A 17,932-nucleotide genomic window follows, 5' to 3' on the forward strand; every position below is an offset into this window, starting at 1 on the left:
GAACGAGATGGAACAGAAATGTTTTCTTTCTTTTCTAAACACAAAACACGTGCGAACCGACCCGCTCCTGGGCTGCCTTCCTGGCTGAGGTCACAATTCCTGGCATTCCCTGCTTGTCCCAGGCCCACGCTTCCTCGGTCAGTGCCTCACCCCGGGGTGAACCTCTCCTGCTTGAGGAGGGGGCATGGATGGGAGCTATGGGACCGGAGCGCCCAGGCACTGACGGCACCAGAGGAAGAGAAATGCCAGCGGATGAAAGATCTCCTCATTGATGGCAGGTCAGTGATGCTTGAGCCTGGGGAGCCCTGGGGGTTGCAGAAATGCATGCTGATGCAGGAAAATAACTGAGAGAGTGAATGGGTAATGGCACGGTGGTGGTAGGAGAAGAGCCCCAACTCAGCCACGCAAAAACCGCAGCAAGAACGCGGCGGAGGCGAGGCGCGAATCAATAAACAGCAGAAATACGTCTGATAAAATCAGCAAGGCAAAGATGTGAAAGGAGCTGACAGCTGGGAGATGGATGCAGGACAGGGGACGGCTTCAGGAGTGCACACATGAGAGAGGGACCCCGAGGCAGGAGCCGGGAGCACGGGGCTTTGGGGTAAGGACGCTGAGGTCCCAGTGTCACAGCATTGTGTTAATGAGCCCATCCCCGCAAGTTACGCCTCGCGTTATCGCTGCCTGCAGTTGGGAACACACCCAGCAACAGATATCCCAGCCTATGTAATTGAATTATTTAGGGGCTGACATGGCATGATGGAAGAGGCTTTCTTCCTATTTTTAGGTTTCCATCTACAGGGCTGGAAATTACAGCCATTAAAATGCTCTATTAGTAATGATATATAAAGGGGAAAAAACTGATCAGACTTTCCTGGTGCACATGGAGCATTAGGATATCATTAATTTTAATGATAGAGCCCAAAATTACAAAGCTATTATAATCACACTTGAAGTTGCTGGGAAAAAAAAAAAAAAAAAACGAGGACCATTCTAAATTATTACTAATGAGTTAAAAAATATTTAAATCATATTTAACAGACCTGAAAATTATAGTGGGTATTGCCATGAGCTAATGGGTCCGCCCTGCCAGCAAACACCAACCAGCTGGACTCAGGGCGTAGTGTAAGGGTGATGGGGATGGAGCAGGGCTGGTGACATGAGAATGGGTTCCATCTTGGGAGCACCGAGGGCTCTGCTTGGCCTTGGAGCTGCATCTTCAACAAAGCATTCTGAGAGTGCAGCAAGCATCTGATGGCAGAAGCCGTGTGCACGTTCTGTTGGCTCATGGTTTGCTTTGCCCGCACCACGTGCATTCATTTCCTCCTGGTTTTGCCCCTCCTGGTGCATTGCATGGGGATGGGGAGCACGCTCCTGGTGCTTGGGGGCTCATCTGGAGCCAGTGCGTCCCTCCCCTCCCCCTGAGGGTTAGATGTGGTCCATCAGCCGCCGAGCAAAAAATATAATTACAGCCCAGCGTGCTCCGAAGTCACAGCAATTAGTGTCCCCTGGGGGACGGGAGATTTTATCTTGGTTTTCTTTTAAAACATAAATGGCTGAGGAACAAAGTGCTTGGACAAAGCAGACGGAGGAAAAGGAGCAACTTAAAACAGAAACCCCAGAGAGCGGAGGCTGTGGCCTCCCACCTGCCTGGGGGAGTGGGGGGCAGGAGGCTATACACCCCCAACCCTCTGCCCCACACCTCTCCCCAGAGCAGAATTGAGGGAATTCATCAGCGTTTGGCCCCACGGATGCGTCCATCCCAGGAAAGTGATGGAAGTTCCCAAACTGACCCCAAACCTCAGCCCCAGTGCCAGCCTCGGGCAGGGCAGCAATGCATTGCTGGCACAGCCCAAGTGTCCCCCTGGAGCACGGCTGCTGAACGAGGGACAATTTGCTGCCTTGCCCTTAAAAGCTGCTGTCATCTCCAGGTCACCAAACTCTTCATTTCCTTGTAGAAAAACCTGTGTTGTCCAAAACCTCTTCTTTAACCCATGCATCGTCCCTGAGATCTGTCCCAGCTGTGCCCAGAGGGGTCCCACAGCCAATGTAAATTGGTCCCAAATTGGGAAGGGCATTTGAATGGAGGCCTCCCTCCATGGCGGAGCCCTGCCCGCTGAGCATCCCCCTGCTGCAGCTTGCTGGCTGCGCTCCCACCACTGTTAAACATCGCAGAGCAGAATGCCTAGAATAAATACACCCAGCTGTAATTGTCTATGCAACATTAAAACCATTTTCCAGATGCATGATATTTGAGATATTGCAATAAAAGGGTCAAAAACTTTTCAAATTCATTAGGCTCTTTGTACAAAATACCTGCCTCATTAAGTGCTGAGGAGATGGCCAATAATGGGAGGTGAAGCAGAGGGCCCTGGAGATTGGATGCGCACACAGTGCTGATAAATGGCTTCTCAGTGGATATTCCAGAGCTGGCAAGGAGAAAAACACCATCCCACGGTTGAACAAATTTTGAGTGTAGTGCGAAAATTCAAGAGCCACCTTGGTCAGAATAAAGCAGCTCTATTCTGCCTCGTCTGATGGCAACGTGACCTCTGGGAGAGAGGCAGCGAGCTGCCTGGGGTGGAAAAAGAGGAGAGGTGAGTGCTGACCTGAGCCTTCCAGTGCCTGGATTGGGCCAAGCCTGCAGCTCCGCATCCCCAAAGAGCTCCCATGGAATCAGCGTTCCCAGCTCTGCATCTGGGATGAGCAGTGCAGAACGGCCCCAAACTGCCAGCCCCCTCCTGATGAATGAGGAGGTGATGAAGACGGACAGTTTCCTTTGACCAGGGCAACGGAGTCAGCAGTTTCACTCTGCTAAGCACATGGTTTTTATGATGTTCCCGTGCAGCGCTGTGCAAAACACCCCGGTAGCAGAAGATGTATAACGCTATCTGTGGAACAGCCTATTTTCTAAATGGAAACTTGCTATTTAAAAAGAAAGCACTTTAACACTTTGGAAAATATGAAGGTCCCCAAAGCTGAATTTTTGAGTGCTCATTTTGCAGCCTGCAAAGAACCAAGTTCATTATGGAACGGCAGCGAGCGCCGGGTGGCACCGCTCCAAAACGCACTTAGAGCGTGCATAACTTTGAGCAGATCTACAGTCCCAGTGCAGGCAGAGGCATTATTCACACCCTAAAAGTTAAGCATTTGCTTAACTGAGTTTTTAAAATGAATTTACTTTTTTACCGGGGCTGGCACAAGCTTTGCTTCCAGACTCATTCCTGCCCTGAGAAGCTGGGTCCTGCTGCAGGCAGGGCTTCAATGCCACCAGATGGCAAGGCTCCTCTCCAGGTTTCAGCCCGGCTTAGTGGCAGGGCTCCTTGTGCACGGTGTTACTGGGTCCCTGTTGTCCCAACGCTGCCACTCTCTGCCGTGTTTGTCCCTCAGGAGCCATCTCTGTGTCCCTGCACCTTGCCCATGGCACCACCAGTGTCCCCAGTGTCCTTGTCACCAGGTTCAGTGCTGGGAGGAGAACTCACCGCTGGCTCCTCCCCTTTGCTGAAATTGTGGCTTGAAGCTGTCACGCAGTGGAGGAAGCTCCAATCTGATTTCATCTATTGCACTGGGCTTGGCTCACCTGGCATTGGCTTACCTTGAAAGGGGGAAAGCGTGGAGGAACGCACGGCTCAGATCTTTGGTCCAAAGGCATCCTGGTTTCCTGTGCCGAAGCCACAATCTCCATAAATTTGGGCTGAGCTTCACCTAAACCTATTGGTCTGATCAGATTTATGTAGCAGTTCCTGGATGAGGTGAATAATGAAAACGGCTCATGAATATTTCATTTTTATAAATCACATAATTCATATATATTCACAAATATTTGCTTTGCCTTATAAACCGGATGAATAATTTACGGAAATATGCAGCAAATATTTTAAAGAAAACACGAAATTCATTGACTACATTAATCAACAAATATTATTCAACTTCTATCGGGTTAGCTTGCTCACAGATAAATTCTCTGTTTATGAAAGGAGCTGGAGGAGCAGGTGATATTTCCTGTATTAAAACACAGACAGAGGAGATAAAGCCCATGTCCGTGGATGACAGAGTTATTTCCACATTTTCTTGCTCAGCCCTTGTCTATAATGGAGATGGATTTGCGGCACAGGACTCAGTGCCCTGCAGCTGCATTGAGGGGAGAGCAAACTCCTCCTGAGCCGGCCATGAGTTTGGCTGGACACCCAGAAAAACCTTATTTCCATGTTTCCCAGCCTGCAGTGAAGTTGCCTTTGGGACGTTTCCCTTTGTAAGAGCCTCCCGGCTCCTTGTCAAACACCTCTCCACCACCACCCCCCGCGCTTCTTCGCCGCCGCCGCGCTGCTTTGTGCCGAGGACGCCGCGCTTTTATCTGCGTGACAACACAGAGCGTTTTCCTGTCATCGCTCAAAGTCGTGTTTTGCAGCAAGCAGTGTTTATCCAGCGGTAATGGGAGACGGCAGAGGCTGCTCTGCATACAGAGCGATCTGCAAACGCAGCGCCGTTCCGGATCGAGCAGCGCCAACGCGATGGATGCGCACGGTTGCAGCGTGGAAGGCAGGAGCACAGGGCAGCCCCGAGGCCACGTCCCTCTGTCACTGTCACCTCCCTGCCCGCTGACACTGAGACAGAGACCTGTTGGGGAAGTCCTCCTGCCCACGGCTGATAACGGAACGCCAAAGCCAGGGGCTGGAAGCGCAGCGCTTTCTGAGCTGGCTTTGCTGCTCTGGGCACCATCGAGACAAATGAAGCGGAGTGTGGCCAGATTTACGTTAACAGATGGGCTGTACAGAGAGAGATGGGCTGTGGTGGATGAAATGATAGCTTATTGATAGCACTTCTACCAGAGAAATACTGTTATCTGGAGAAAATACAAGTGCCTTTTTTTTTTTCCCACACCCCCTCATGTATTTCCTTAACTTTTCATTGCATTTAGATTACAACACTCAGCCACTCCAACAGGGGCAGTTGCTGCAACAATTCACTGGCAAGCAAAATTCAGTTTTGTTTGTTGGTTGAAATCAGCTGCTCAAACAGAGATAAGGGCTGTGCCAACCCACCTGTGTCCAGAAGATGATGCGATTAACCCTGCCCAAGATCAGCACTGGCTGCAGAACGGCTCTGGTGCAGGTGCGCTTTGCTTCATGGTCCCTGTAGAAACAGGGACAGATGGGGGACACAGGGATACATTGCCCAGACTGGGGTTATGGCTGCTCCAAACTCATTCCCCATCTGCCCCATGGGGTGGGCATAGGGTGGTGGGCACTTTGAGAGCTGCTCTTGGTCTCACATCCCAATCCCAGTGGCTGGGCACAGCCCCACTGCTCCCCAGCTCCTGAGCTTTAGGGGTTTGGGATCGCTGCTTCCAGACCTGACTCCTTGCTGGGAGTGGACGCTTTGTGCCTCTGCTGGATCCGTCTCACCAACCTGTTGTCATTCTGATGCACGGACACAGCTGGGAGCACTCCACGTCGGCACGTCGCGCTCGTGTGGAGACGCCGGCAGATGAGACAGCATCTGTCAGACAGAAGATGGGGAATTTAGCTTTAAAAGAGCAGTGTCAGTTCACATTTTTGCAACCCAAATATTTAAGAACAGAGCTAGCGCTTGCAACTAAACACAGCTCCTTCAGAGACATCCCCAACCTGACTGAAGGAGGAACTGGGTGAAAATACTGCTGTGGGATGGGGCCCCATGGAAGGGTCCAAAGCCAGCTGTGGCTCTGGGTGCTCCTGTCTGTTGGATCCCACAACCAGAAGTGAGCAAATCCAGGCCCCATTTCAGTATTCCTGTTGCTTGCAACATGTCTATGAGCTATTCATCTGTAACATTTGTAGGCCTATTAAGACGGAAATACAATTTCATAGCCACAGATAAGAGATTAGACAGATCAATTTCTCCTCACAAAACGAGCTGAGGAGGAAAAAAAAAATCACTTTCCTGATTGTGTTGTAGAAGATTTTTGTTCTCTTGGTTTATTGAGCCATGGTCCTGCTGCCAACTTCTCTGCTCGTGTTTTTATTACGAGAGCAAGAAATTCATTGCATAAATCACACAGAATTGGCTACTGCCATCAAAAGATCATCCTCGATGTAAAGGAAAATCTAATTCAGGCCCCTCCTGGTGGAAGGCACACAGAGAGATGCCTGCTTCCTGAGGCACAAGCAGCCAGTCCAAGCCCTGCATGGTGCGGAAAGATTCACAGGAGTCACAGAACCATAGCACCAATAGGGCTGGAAAAGACTTCTACGACCACCATGCCCAACCACCAACCCCTCCCCACCGCCTCCACTGAACCATGCCCCTTGGTGCCACACCAACACGTTGAACACCTCCAGGACAGAGACCCCACGAGTTCTCTGAGCAGCCTGCATCAATACCTTAAATAGTGTGAGCAGAGTCTTACCATGAAGGTCCAGCACAGGCCAGGCGTGTGGTGCAGATCCACAGCACCGTGCACGTGGTGGTTGTGCCCATAGACCCCATGCCCCTGCCCTGGTTCCCTGCTGCCCTGGCTTTGCTGGCAGCTGCTGGAGCGTGGCGAGCCGCCAGCTCTGGGAACCTTCTATCACGCGCTGCATGGCGGAGGGGGGAGAGCCAGAGGGGCTGTTACCATACGCATGACACACTGTGTTAGGTTTGGGGAAGAGAGGCTGTCAAAATATTTAGAGCCGGAGTTAAACTGAAACCGCTACATCCACAGATGGGGGAATTCTACACAATGGCTCTCAGGAAAATCAAATCCATGCAAAAGAAAAATTACTGCTGCGCTCGTACGAGCACGGGCAGAGCTGTCTCCCCGTGCGTGCCGTGACTCACAGCACGCAGTGAGGGGCAGAATTACGCCAGTTTCCTTGGCTCAGGAGATGTCACAGCAGTGTACACCCGGCTGGAGCATGGGAGCAGGCAGGTGTGGGGAACATCCACGCACCAAGGGCTGCAGATATGGGAAAACATTGCCAAGGGATGCAGCAGGGCCAAGGGCTCGGGGTGCAGTGCCCTGATCTGGAAACCCTTCCTGAGGGTGGGGATGGAGCAAAGGCATCCTGGGGAAGAGTGTCACCTCAGTCCCCTTTGGAGGGACGGGACTGAGACATCCCCTGGGTGCCTCTGTGCTCCTCAAACCCACGCCTGGCAGCTCTGAGCTGGAGAGCCCCTGAATTATTTATAACCCGTTATCATCCCTCAGGTATTATTTGTGTAACCATTAGTTTCTGTAAAGTGTATGAAAGAAGCTGTAAAATATCAAGCATTTCCTCACTTCACTTTGGAGCTGCTTATTTCCCTGCCTGACTTACCAGGCTCCAGCTCCTCTGCTCCGCTCCTTCCCACTGTTGGCAGCCGGCGCTGCCGGCCCCAAGCAGAGCATTGCGCTCAGGAGGGAGCTGGGAGCATTTGTTCTAATGAGATGAGCTCTTGGCTGGGCAGCAGTGGCTCTTATCAGGATAAATACATTAAAAAAATATATATTCAGCGGCATAATGAATTCAGTGCCTTTTAAATGTGACAGTGGCTGAAATACATAGGCCTTCTACAGGCTGAAATGTCATCGGTAAATATCAGGGTTTTTGTCCCATGCTGTCTCACAATTTATTGCTCTCTCACTGCAGAGGGGTACATGGTAGGGCTGGTTGTGGGTGCACGGCACCCAACACCCCGCATCCCCATGTTTCTGCACCCCCAGGCCAACCAAAGGGGCAGGGGATGCCTTAGCAGTGAGGGAACTGGACTTGGAGCAAGACAAACAGAACCATGCAGCTCAGCTGGCTGCCCTAGGGATGCATGCCTTGTAGGGGTTTTTGGATGCTAACATATTTCTTTCCATGTCCAAGTCAGCAAAACAAAACAGAATTACACATCAATGTAAATTTAGGGCCAACCAAAAAAATAAAATAGAAACAGGAACGCAGACTGGAAAATAGCCTTCAAATCCACTTAGTGCAGACACGACAAGAGTCTCTGACAAGGCTTGAGAAATTACTCCAGAAAACAAGCACTTCGGAAGCTAAATAAACCAATCCAAGGACAAAAATGTACCCCAAGCAAGCCCACACTGATTCCAGACATGGAATCGAGGTGCAGCTCACACACTGGGGTGCTGCCACTCCTTGCAGGGCTGCACAACATCACTGTGGGTGGGTGTTATGGACACAGCTGTGGGAGCTGCCCAGCGCTGCAGGCACAGAACACCTCGTCCAGGGCATTTCTCTTTGGAGAAACAGCAGTTCCCTTCTCTTGCACTGTTTCTTTTTTCTTTTTTTGCCCATAACTTTATCATTTTTTGTATGAAACTCCCACTAGGCCTTCTCCTGCATCAGGGCACCCAAAAGCTTCCAGCAAAACACAATTTCCAAGCCATCCTCCTTAATCTTTGTAAGAAAGCTTCACACATTTTTTGTCCTAGGAGTTTGGAGACCCAGCCCTGTGCCAGCACGTATATCCACTGCTGCAGATTCCTAGCTACCTCCAGGACAGTGGTCTTTAGGGATGCAAATATTTTTCTCAGTGCTCTTTATAGAGTGCCAGGTGAGTCTGGGAGGCTGCAGACGCTGTGTGGCACTGCCATTCCCCCACCATAAAGGGAGTTCTAGCAACACGAACTCTGCCTTCTCCCCGAATCACAGAACCATAGATTCACTGAGGTTGGAAAAGACCACTAAGATCACCAAGTCCAGTCATCAACCCCACCCCACCATGCCCACCAACCATGTTCCCAAGTGTCACAACTCCACAGTTGTTGGAAGCCTCCAGGGACAGTGATGGGAAAACCAGATCGAGAGGGTGAGGTGGGTTTGATGGGCTAGAGAAAAAGAGGAAACAGATGGAAATCTGCCCAGAGCATCAGTCCTCCTCCTGCAGCAAGACAGGGCATACCTCAGTGTGGGATGGGCACAGTGTGCCGTTGCTGTGGGACAAGTGCTGCTGATGCAGAAATGCCATTTAGAGTGAGGCTGAGGAGCAAGGAGGCCCCAGCGGCAGGAGATAAAGATGCTGTGGCAGGGAATATAGATGCGCCTGTCAGTTTTAGAAAGGAGCAGCCTGAAATCAAAGGAAGAGACAGATAATAGCAGAAAGAGAGAGAGGCAGAGAGGAAACAGGCAGAGGAAGCAAAGAGAAACACAAAATATAGAGAAAACTGTAGAAACAACCATATAAACACAATCAGTCATTACCAACACTAGTGTGTGTGGAGCTAATAAAGCAGAGCAGAGTAATTAATTGCCTTTGACACACTCCAAACATTGTCTTTTGGTGCAACATTTCCTGCATAGGTACCATTTATACAGAGGCAGCTCTAAAACATGTCTTTCCACTCCCTCCCTGACACCAGTGTTTCTGCAAAGACCATTCCCCTCTGCTGCCCACTGGCTACATCCAAGTGCCCTCACTGCGAGGTGGAAGGCAGAAAACCCCAGGAAAACCATCACAAAGTACCATAAAAAATGACTTCTGAAAGCATTCCAATGATTTGGTTGCTGCCCATAATACTCACAGACCGTATCCAGGGCCCCAGTGCAGAGCCACTGGGATGCAGTGCAGGCGCTTCGGCAGCAGAAGATGCTTGGCTCATGCTCACAGGCTGTTTGCTGCCATTTCCCTTTTGTTACAGCCTCCGTTGGCTCCCATGGGCAGCAGGCATCCTGTGGCTAATTACTGGGATGGGCTGCCAGTCACAGCCCTGGTGCTATTTTTGGTGTTGGTAGGAAGTAAACATGAGCTGCAGTGCACAGCAAGCTGCCCAGCTTGGCAAGGAAGTGCAGGGCTTCATGGTCCTGAAAAATTCTGATTTTACTATGATTTGGAGCTTGTCGAGTCAAAGAAATCTGGAAGCAGAGAAGCAGCAATTGGTAATGTGTTAATTAGCCAGCCATATCTCAGGAATATTTTCTCTCTGATTGCATTCACAGTATGGGAACAAACCCCATGCTATGGATGAAGCAGGGCCATACTCCCACAGCATGCTGGGGTTAGTATCTCAGCAACAGCTCCATAGATCAGCACAAGAAAAATGTTGTCAGTTGAATCCCATTCTAACCAAAGGTGGGCCAGCAAATACACACTTACAGTGACTGATACAGGTGACAAAGGCATAATTGGAAACTCGAGCAGCAAAAGTGTAATTGGAAAGTTGAGCGGCTGTGGGTGGCACCCAGAGTTCAGCACTGCCGGTGTGGACAGCTCCCAAGTCCAGCACCCATCGCTGAAGTTGACACATGGGTGAACAGGCTCTGGTGTCCAGAGAGGTGGTGAAATCTGTTGGTGTTTGGGTAGAGCAGGGTTGGGATGCTGCTGTCCACAAGTATCATCCAGTGTGAGAGGAACGGCCCTTCCAGGAGCAGCAGCTGGTACACAGTAAAATAGTTTTTTTTAAAAAAATGTTTTTCTTTCAGATTATTGAACCAACTGTAGTAAAAACTTGATGCTTAATATGCATGACCTGCTCCATACACTCCACTCTAATAAATTGGTGGAACATCTTGCACAGCTAAATCATCAGGGGGTGGATGGAACACGAGGGGCCAGTTGTAAATGCAAAGAAAAAAAATTAATCCAGGCACATAAAATATGAACCAATTTTCTCATCTTGGCTAATAGATTTTAAATGGGAAATCTGATCATGGCTAAGCACCAAGAACATTAAAAATTTGGGTTTTGCGAGGGCCCTACCTGGATCCATAAGGGAAGGCTGGAGTGTGATGGATGTTCCCAGGAATGCAATCGAGGGCATAAGCCCTTAATGGCTGTTACATTAAAAACCTGCTGCCAAACATCATGCCTTTTAGAGCTCTCATTTGAAGGTGTGTTGTAGCTTGCTGCTTTCCTAATTACCTCATATGTTCTGCATAATTTTTGTTTTTAATTTCAGATGGGAAAACACCATAAACTAGCTAATTAATTACTTTTTAACCCCAGCTTGTCATCGAAGCACGTGGTTTGCTGTGTCTCCCTCCCCTCCGCAGGATGCGATCCTCATAGTTTTCCGGTGACTTCATCTCTCATTGAGAGATTTCCAGCTCTAATTTCCTTGATCCCATCATGTTCTATATCGCACAGTCTTCAGGTGAAAAGTCAGGCAAATTGATGGATCTGGGGGAAAAAAAGGCACAAGGGGGACTCAGGGTACACGGGCAGAGCGTAACACAAAGGAAAGCACAACAGTGACCACAGAGCAGCAAAGTCCTAGGCTGGAGCAAGTGAGAACTTGCTCAAATACAACAGCCATAGACACAGAAACAAAGGAAATAATCTGCTTACCCTTGGAAGGCCTCAAGTACACAGCAATCTCCTGCAAGATCCCCTTGCTGCCACTGCCAACCCTTAAATGAGGGCTGGGAAGGGGTCGATCCTGGCTCCAGCCCTTCTGGTCACTCAGGTACATTGCATGCAGCTGAGCTCTCCTGGGCTGGCCCTGCCTTCCCACCAGGTGCTCCATCACTGGTGCAAGCTGTGACTTAGCATTTCTGCTACACAGGTGAACAAACGTGCTTCTGGGCGTGCAGCGTAGAAAATTACATTTTCCTTTGTTTTTATAAGTCGTTCGTACTTGCATCAACTTAAAAAGCAAACAAGCAAATGTAAACATCGGGATTTTCAAATTGGAATACGTTGATGCAAAAACAAACATTTCTTTTCCTCTGCTATAATTCCTGTTGAATGCATGTTAATCAGGAGGCGGCGGAGCAGGAGCGTTGGCTGTACTGACAGAAGGAGACATACCAAGATGCACGCCTGGGCTGCGGGTGAGGGGCTGTCAGGGACATGGTGCAGGAGAGTGGGGACCTGGGAGGATGCTCACTGGGGGCTTACAGAGCTGAACCCCACACTGAGCAGGCAGTGGGAAAGCATACATTGACAGGAGCTGATGGGTTGGGGGAAGGCTCAGCCTGGGTCCAATGCATGTCACAGGGTTGTGTGGTGCTCTCTAATCCCCACCCATCTTATTTTCCTCCGGAATCACACCTCTGCTCTCCTGCCCCTTTTGAGGAGCCCCAGTTTAGGATGTGGCTGCTGGAGGTGCCCAGGCAGCTGGAGAGCCCCGGCATCTGCACCCCCGTTTCACTGCCCCTGCCTTGCTGAGCTGTTGGCACTTCTTGCATCCCATCAATCATTTTTTCATACAGTTGGAAGATTATAGCTTCTTACTTGCTACCTCCAGTCCAGCTTGTCATGGGAAAACTCCGGGGAGAGATTCACACAGATGTATTAAAGCTATCTAACACTTTCTCCATGGCAACTGGGACTGGTGCAAATCCCATAAGCCCTGCCTGGAGGCGGGATGAGAGCTCCTCCTGAATTCTTCCAGACACCCAGATAATGGCAGATAGCAGGAAAACGTCTTCATCGGCTCGAGATGCCTCCCATCTGCAGTGCTCAATAACGTCTGATTAATACTGAAACATTTATCATGTATAAAATACAATCGTCTGGAGCTCTGTGGTAGCTTGCACTTCCCATCTTTTCTTGATCCAGTACCAATGAGCAGGGAAGAAAGGATGCAGGCAGAGAGCACGCCGGATCTCATTTGATCTTTGAGAGCATAATTATTTTAGAGCTATTCTTAATTTTACAAGTTTTGAGTTTCTGATGCTGTCCTTTGTAGGACAGGTAGGATGCCTCAAGGCAGGGTGAGGATGGAGCTCTGCTGTGCACCAGGGCGCTCAGCAAGGTTCGTGTGCATGCATCTTGGGGAGGTCCCTGCACCATTACCCCATGTACAGCCCTGGGCATGGAGCTGGTATCAGCCTGGCAAATGTCCTGCTCCCTGAGAAAAAAAGTTGTTTGAACCACTGGAGATAATCTGCTGTTTTATTTTAACACCGCATACCACCGCACGGCAAGGCAGCCAAACCCTTTGAAGTCTGCCATGTCCAATCCATTATTAATCATTGTAAATCTGGAATAATCTCTACAAGCATATTCCACTCCCTACAAACACACCGGTGCCAACTTTCTCCAGCGCATCCTGCGTCAGGCAGCGATTGCACCTTCGCTTCGTGCAGCATTTCCCAGTGGAAATATTTAAACAATAATGGCCCCTATTTGGTGCAGTCACTTCTGTTTTAGAAGAGTACAGTCTAATATGTAACAGACTCAGAGCTTTCAGAAGGGCTTTGGTTTATGGCACGCTTTCTTTCCAGTGCTTGTTTTTAATAGTCTCCATGAGGTGTTACATGCCTCCATTTGGGTTCCTAACTGCATTTTTCTTCCTACCAAAACTTTGGGCTCAACTCTGAAAGTTTGATGGAAAAGGAGCAAAGCTTGAAGAGAAAATCTGGTTCCGCCTCCCTGCAGATCAGCAGCACCTCGCTGAGTGCTTCGGAACGAGGGGGAACGTGTGTATGGGGAGCGCTCTTCACACCCAAGGACTTCGCAGGCCAACATATGGCAGTTACTAAAAATCAGTAAATTACCTTCTACCACCCTTGTGAAGCAGACCTTGGGAAGGAAGATAAGCCTTCATGAATCTTTCCCTTATAATGAGGCTCCCATGATTAACGCAGTCTAAAAGTAACGAGCTGGCTGCCAGGCGCGGCGGGGGAATGCGGTGCTGACGCTGGTAATGGAGTGTCGGCATGGAGAGGGTTGTGAAACTGTCACTCCACCAGGAAAGGCTGAAACCCAAGTGAGATGGCTGTGGGACCCCCAGAGAAACCCCTCCAGGAGAAGCCCCAGCCCTACGTTATCACACTTGCACCCACAGTTGCTCATCCTTTGGCTGGAGGTGAGCAGTGCCCTGCACCCAGTGATGCTTGGGTTGCTGGGGGATCCCACGGGCAGAGGCAGCCAAGCAGCCAAAAACCACGCAACACGAACAGGGCTTAAATCCCAGAACACACTCTGACAATGAAGCATCAAGTACAAGGCTGACAAACTGACCCCAGGTTTTACTGCTCTATATACAAGTGAAGAAGGAATTTAACTGCTGCTACTGCATGCCATATATAAGCAACTTCTAGAGACTTAGCTTGCAATCTATGTCAGACACGCTCCTAATTTGTGCAAACACCTGGCGCTGTTTATTTTGGGCAGCACTCTCAGATGGCGCCGGTACCTCAAGAGATCTGGGAAGCACCGTGCTTTGGTACAAAGCCAATTATTCACCAACGTGGGAAGCTTTTCCTGCAGGAGTTTGCAGCCCTGGATCTGCATGTGTGCCAGCACCAGGAGCTCTGCTTTGCACATTCACAGCCATCGGCACCACAGAGCTGTAGGCACTGCCAGGGCTCCCCGAGGCTTCTCCTTGCTTGGATGGTGCATGGCACAAGCAAACAGGAGACGGAGCCCTGAAGGCCATCCGTACAAAGCAAGGCTTGTTTTCTCTCTTGCTGACAAATGGGCCTGAGCTCCAAAAGCTATTCAGTTTGGGAACAAACATCCACGTACCCCCGGCTGAGGCACCAAATGAGCAAGCAGAGGGAGGCTGTGTTGAACCCGGGCACTTGGTTTTCCCTTGACTTCCTCAGCTGGTGACTCAGCGCCAACTCAAACTCTCCAAGAGAAGCACCCATCCCGCTGCTGCCAAGGACGCGGAACAGAAAATGCTTTTTTTTCTCCTGATGCTGTGCATTAAACCTCTTTGTTTTCTTTATGCTTTCTCTGGTTCCCCCATTCAGAAGGTGATTAAAAAGGAAAATAAGGAAAACTCGAGGGGAGGAGCATTCATCAGATCTCTGAGCCGGACAGCAGCTTTTGTGGCTTGAGGAACAGCTCTGGCACGTTGCAACCGGGGCACATCCTCAATTCTGCCCTTCTCCCATGAACACCACTCATTCCGTGTGCACCGTGCACTGCCCACATTGATAAATTGTCAATAGAGATGCAGCAGGAGCTCAGGTTGGATCTATTTATTTCAATGTTTCTGACACAGTTGCTGTAGAAGCTGAGAGCCGGGAAAGCATCAGTGCAATTTCTTCCCCAGAGAAGTGACAAGGCGCTGGGCAGGAGTCGTGCTTAAATGCCACACAGGTGATGAGGCTGCACCTCTGAAGGTGAATCTCTGGGTCAGACCTCACAGGGGCTTCACCCTCCTGATGCTCTGCAGAAGCCACAGGTGTGGCACCCCCCATCCTTCCCCCTCTCTGCAGCACCGGGGCCAAAGCACGGGTCTAATCACTGAACATCAGAATATTAATGCTCACCATTTGGGGAGTATTTGGACGTGCCACTTCCAATGAAGAATGGAATTAATTTCAGTTCTTGTAAGAGACATCCGAGGCAGTTTCCATTATTTTTCGGGAGCTGTCTGCCGACAGGTTGGAGCCCGCACTTACAGAAAGAAAAATGCTCCTCGCATACCTACTCCCGCTGAATTTATTTCTAGCTGGAGTTCATCATTTCCACTTACTTCCCTATATTTAGATTCCCTCTCAAAATATGTTTTGAGCAATGTCTTCAGTAAATAAACTGCCAGGGGCAATCCCATCAGTTCATTAAAGGCGTGTGCATGGCCCATGGGATCAGATTTTCTAATGGTTCAGATCAGGCTTCACTTTAGTGCCTGCACTGAAGTGATGGCTAATTGCATCTCCTGGGGCTCTTGCCACTTCCAATCCTCACTACCTGATTGCAGCAGCTCATTAGTGTGCTTCTACAGATACGCACCTGTCACCTCCAGGCGGGGACAAGGAGCCACATCCCACCCTGCCATTGGGCCTGGCCATGGCTCCAGCATTGTCCCCATCCCCTGCGCCCAGCCTGGCACCACGGCTCCTCGTGAGCAGTGCAGGTGTTGGCACAGTGGGTGGAAGCAGCCCATCCCCGCTCGGCAAGATGTGCAGCAGCCCTGAGGACACGCTGTGTAATTAAAGCTGACAAAAAAAAAACCAACACAGCACAGCTAAATGGAAATTGAAACATGGCAGTGACCCCTGCTATATGCTCTTTTTGTGTTGGATGAGTGATAACCAGCAGCGCACGCTGCCCATTGCTTTCATGCAAGCTGTTGTACAGAGGTCACCTTCCGACAGAAGTCACGCTATTGACTCCTTGCATGCAGCGCTCTGCATCTGCCTATGCCAATTTGCTGAGCTGCCCGAGCAGCACAGCCTTAGGAGGTAAAGAGAAATGCTTTGCTGGGCTCAGCATCCTCAGCCACACCTCAGGGCTCAGCCTTCCCAGCGAGCGCCGCTGAGCAGCAATAGTACTTCACATTGGGCTGCAGAGCAGCTCCCAGCCCCACACTGCAGAGCCCTCTGTGGGTGGGTGGACAGAAAGATGGATGGATGGATGGATGGATGGATGGATGGATGGATGGATGGATGGATGGATGGATGGATGGATGTGGAGCCCCTCTTCCCACATGCTGGTGGACACAAAGCTGCTTTTCAAGGGCACACAGTGGTTCTTTTGTGACACTTCCCAAACTGATGCGCGACGCAGGCTTGGCCGCAGTAACTAGCTTTTCCCAAAATATCTTCCCTCTATCGGAGAGGCTCTATTTTTAGAGCTGCAAAGCATCACTTTGACAAGTGCCAGGGTCAAAGCTTACCTTTAAACTTCTTGAAATTCATTTGGCCTTGTGAAAGCATCCATTGGTTTCAGGCGGCTGTTAGCTGTAACGACGCGCAATAACTCCGGCCCAGCACCCGGCCCCACGCTGCCCCATGTCACTGGGCACAGGCAGCTCTGCCTGCTGTGTGGCACACAGGTAGGGCCGTGCTGCTCCAACATGGACAAAACCCAGCGTCCTCTCTCACCCCGAGCAGTTGACACTTGTCTATGAAAGCAATCTATAATTTAAGCGCTCTCGCAATGAGATCTCCAGGTGGGGAAATCACTGTTCTGTGACTTTTGTGTTGGAGATGGATGTGCTCAGGCAGTGCAGTAACTCCCTGGGTGTCCGAGTCATTTTCCCCGGCTACAGCAGAAGCAGAAGAATGGGGCAGGTTAATTGAATTATCATACATCTGAAGGCTGCTCAGTGGTGAAAATACAGCCGGAGTCCAGTCTGAGCTGTAGGACGACAGCGTCCGCACTGCAGAGAACTGAGCATGGTGTGCAAATCTAAAAACCTGGCTGCTCCGTCGCTGGGAATAAAGGACATCATTGGCATGTTAAAGCATCTAGGCTTACAATGGCAATTTTTTTTTTTTTTTTTGACTTTCCAGAATGAATAATACGACGAAACTCTCGACTGCTGATAGGGATTTAAAGATGGGGTAGGGCTACTTCCTCCCCCTGCCCCCAAACCTACATCTTCCGACAATTAAGTCAGGTTCGCCCCGCTCTGCTCCGCTCATCATGTTTGTTCTAATAACGATCAATAAAATAATGGTAATGCATTTAGTGACTGATGTGGAAGCTTGTTCCCCAGTAATGATCAGTGAGACATCAGAAGCCGTGCCTATCTGCTCCTATTTATGCTAATGGGATGAATGTGTCTATAATAATGCTCCTAATAATTTGTCCATTGCTCACATTACAGTGTGACAGCTTTCCTGTTTGCTGAAATTAAAACATCCTCTCTGCAGACTTACATTAACCAGACCCTGCATCTCTTCCTTCGGGAACAAGGAGATGAGCTCATGGGTAAAACGCTGCCATCGAGCTGGTCCTGCAACCTGGCAGCGAGTGACATTCCATTTCAATTATCCCGGTTATGTCTAATTGTAAATGAAAACTGAAGGTAAAAGAGCCCCCAGCTGCTGCTCACCACCCTGCCAGCACCCAAAGGAGCCCCCGCACCAGGACACCAAGCGCTTTGATTTCCGCGTCCATTAACACTTCTGGAAGTAATCTACTTGTAAGTAACGTACATAATCTACTTAGCATAAGTAATGCACTTCCCCTCATTTGCATGGGCAAGTGTTTATTAGTTTTTACTTTTATTATCTGTAATGCAAAAATATTCCGTGGAGCTCGAGACAAATTGCTCGCAGGATTTCATTAGCCAGGAAGGGCTGAGTGCTGGGTGCTCAGTTACAGCAGCGCTCTGAGTTCTGGCACGTGCCAT

The 17,932-nt window shown here is 49.8% G+C and overlaps 1 long non-coding RNA gene across 7 annotated transcripts; it reads right to left on the reverse strand.

The window, feature by feature from the left end:
- On the reverse strand, positions 983-13,861 carry LOC110408760. Of its 7 annotated transcripts, none has more exons than XR_002432311.1 (6): positions 11,236-13,861; positions 9,473-11,067; positions 5,407-5,496; positions 5,040-5,130; positions 2,607-3,740; positions 983-2,426 (listed from the first exon to the last, which is right to left on the reverse strand). It is a non-coding gene; the product is annotated as an uncharacterized LOC110408760 (long non-coding RNA). The 7 variants fall into 7 exon arrangements; XR_002432314.1 differs by having other exon boundaries at positions 983-3,740; positions 9,473-9,803; positions 10,045-11,067; positions 11,236-13,858; XR_002432316.1 differs by having other exon boundaries at positions 3,593-3,740; positions 11,236-13,858.

Source organism: Numida meleagris, chromosome 20, assembly GCF_002078875.1.
Source record: "Numida meleagris isolate 19003 breed g44 Domestic line chromosome 20, NumMel1.0, whole genome shotgun sequence".
Lineage (NCBI taxonomy): Eukaryota > Metazoa > Chordata > Aves > Galliformes > Numididae > Numida > Numida meleagris.